Source organism: Budorcas taxicolor, chromosome 1 (assembly GCF_023091745.1).
Source record: "Budorcas taxicolor isolate Tak-1 chromosome 1, Takin1.1, whole genome shotgun sequence".
Taxonomy (NCBI): Eukaryota; Metazoa; Chordata; class Mammalia; order Artiodactyla; family Bovidae; genus Budorcas; species Budorcas taxicolor.
This window is the reverse complement of record NC_068910.1, coordinates 44,240,262-44,243,581: the sequence shown is the minus strand read 5'-3', so window position 1 is coordinate 44,243,581 and position 3,320 is coordinate 44,240,262.

Sequence of the window (3,320 nt, the reverse complement as noted above, 5' to 3'; positions counted from 1 at the left end):
TTGAGCCCTAGCGCGCTAGAAATAAAAAATTCCCTTCTTGCCTTTGCATTACCACGGTGGACTTGTTCGCTCTCTCGGTTGGTTTGGAGATACGGGCTCGGTGCATAACATTACCCACATTTGGTGACCCCAAATGTCAGAAGGGAAATGTTCTGTGTGAATAGTAAAGAAGACACAGGAGAGGGACTTCCCCAGTGGCCCAGTGGTTAAGACTTTGCTTTTCAATGCAGCGGGTACAGGTTCGACCCCTGGTAGGGGAACTAAGATCCCACATGCCTCATGACCAAAAAACCAGACATACAACTGAAGCAGTATTTTAACAAATTCAATAAAGACTTTAAAAAAATGATCCCCATTAATAAAAAAAGTTTAATAGAAAAAAAAAAGACCCCTTCTTGGGGGTTTAAAAAAAAAAAAAAGACACAGGAGAGAAACACAGGAGGAACTGTGGGTTTTTATCGACATCCAATGTCTATACCCTATCAACACTCAAAACTGTATTTGGGAAGCATATAACCTGTCTGGCTTTACAGGTTCATAGCTGAAGAAGAATCGCCTCAGCTTGAATTTGACCTATATCTGACTTAGATAATGTTTAGATGAGACTGTGGACTTCAGACTTTAAATCTAAAGCAGAATTACGACTTTGGGGCTGCTAGGATGGAATTATTTTGTAAATGAAAAGGACCTGAATTTCAGGAAGCCAGAGGCAGAATGTATGGACTGAATGTCTGTGTTTTTGAAATTCATGTGTTAAAGCCCTAATCACCATAATCCACCTAAGGGTGATCCTATGTAGAGTTGGGCTTTGGGAAAGTAACTCAAAATAGATTAGTTTATGTGGGTAGGGCACTAATGATGGACTTAATGTTCTTATTAGAAGAGGAAGGGACTTCGCTGATGGTCCAGTGGCTAAGACTCTATGATCCCAATGCAGCAGGTCTGGGTTCCGTACTGGGTTAGGGAACTATATCCCACACGCTGCAACTAAAGGTCCTGCACACTACAACAAAGATCAAAGATCCCAAATGCCGCAACTAAGATCCGGTAAAGCCAAATAAATAAAAACAAATACTGGAAAAGAAAAAGGAGGAAGAGACAGCTGCTCTCTTTCTCTGCAATACAAGGATATAGCAAGGAAGCAGCTGGCTGCAGCCAGGATTCAAAGGATTCGTACCAGAACCTGACCATGCTGGCAACTTGATCTTGGATTTCCCAGCCTCTGAGGAATAAACGTTTGTTAAGCCACCACTCTATGGCATTTTGTTACAGCAATTCCAACTAAGACAGCTGCTAAAGATATGTCCCTCCCAATCCCCTTCTTCCCCAAAAGGGATCAGGCCCAGTTATCTTTACTCTTCAAAAAATATCTCCCTTATTATGCACACTCTTTCAGGTAACAAAAGAGAAACAAACTCCCAAATTAATTTTGCTTAGCAAATTGAATTTAGTTCTGTACTTCAAAAATAAGATACAATCACCATGAGAAAACAGATTTTATTCCAGGAACACAAGAAAACTTCAATTATTTGGAAACCTGCCAACAAAATCGATACAAAAAGAGTAAAGGATAAGACCCATGAAATTTTACCAAGAGATTTTTAAAGTTTTTGATAGAACTTAGCATCCATTCCTAATGAAAACTTAAGTATGATAACTTCCTACAGTATGTGTACACTACATGTCAAGTACTGTTTCGAGTGCCTTACACTTATAAATGAATTTTATCCTCAAGGCCCTATGAGGTAGCTCCATTTTACACATGGAAGACAAAAGGAAGGGCACTCATGATAGAGTTTATGTTCTTATTAAAAGGGACTTCCCTGGTGGTCCAGTGGCTTATGCAAGATTACACATCTAAGGAAAGTGATGGAGGCAGGATTTGAACCTAGGTTTCCAGGCACAAAATCTGTGCTCTTTACCACTGTAACATATTGCTCCTCCTAAAAACAGGAATAGAAGAAAACTTCCTTAACACAGTATTTATCAGAAACAATGAGGGTGAACCACATATACAACTGTGACATGCTGAAAAACCTTTCTGGAAATTAGGAACAAGACATGGAATATGCCTGTTATTCAGCATTCAACTTATTTTTTTTTAAATATTCATGCTATTCAACGTAAGTGGCATACAGATTGGAAATTAAGAGAACACTAACCGTTACTGTTTTATTGTATACCTAGAAAAGCTAGGAAATGAAACTAAATAATTCTTCAAACCCAAATTAATTAAACGAGGTAACTGGATCCAGGTAAAAATGTTTTTAAATCAGTTCACTTTTAAAATACTAGCAATAGCCAATAGAAATTGAGGTGTAGTGTTCAAATGTAGCTCCTTTTCCTCCAACCAAGAGCCTGAGTGCTTTCCTAGGAAGTGAGGACATTCATTTCTATTGAGAACTTACTGGGGCTGCTGGTGGTCAGCTCACAGTTATGAGCAGTGCTGGACCTGTCCCCTCAGAGACTCAGTGTGGTAGGGTATGAGCAGAACCAGAAGATGACAAATTAAAACATTCAACAGACAAGAGTTTCTTAAGATATGACCAGCCACATTCAAATCAGAGTCGAGGGCTGGACCCGTGTGTTCATATGGGGTCTCCCCTGGAACCTGGGAGTTTCCAAAGTAAAACACTTTAAAAAAATAAAGTCCGGGATCTTAAAGGTTCAAGGGACACAGACTGGCAAACAGGAAGAAAAGCTTTTCTTCCTAGAGACCACAAGTGGTGAGGGTCTAGATTAAACCAAGCTTTAAAAGGGCCATACTCAAGAGGTAGGAAGAATGACTCAGTCTTAGAGGATGACTTTATATAAACGGTAAAATGGAGGAGATCCAGTGGTTCAAACAGTCCAGGACTTTGTGCCTTCATTTCTGAGGGCACAGGTTCTATCCCTGGTTGGGGAACCAAGATCCTGCAAGCTGCCTGATGCAGCCAAAAAAAGAAAAAGAAAAAGGAAACCTACAAGCACGTGAAACATGTAGTCCTTATTTCCCCAAGAGAAGGAGGAAGATTCCACTGTTACTCTAACTCTTCCACCTTTGTGACCAGCAGCGAGCATTTGGAGATGGTCTATATTTTTTTTTTCTAATTTTTTTCTTTATGGTAGCCACACTGTGTGGCATGTGGAATCTTCATTCCCAAACCAGGAATCAAAACTCATGCCCCCCATTTTGGGAGCTCAGAGCCTTAACCACTGGACCACCAGGGAAGTCCTGGGATGGTATACATGGAACAGGTGGTTCCAAGTAGAGATCCGGATGAACATAATTATATAGAAACCTTAACCTAAAGTTTCTTGCTATCTTAGAGAATCATGTC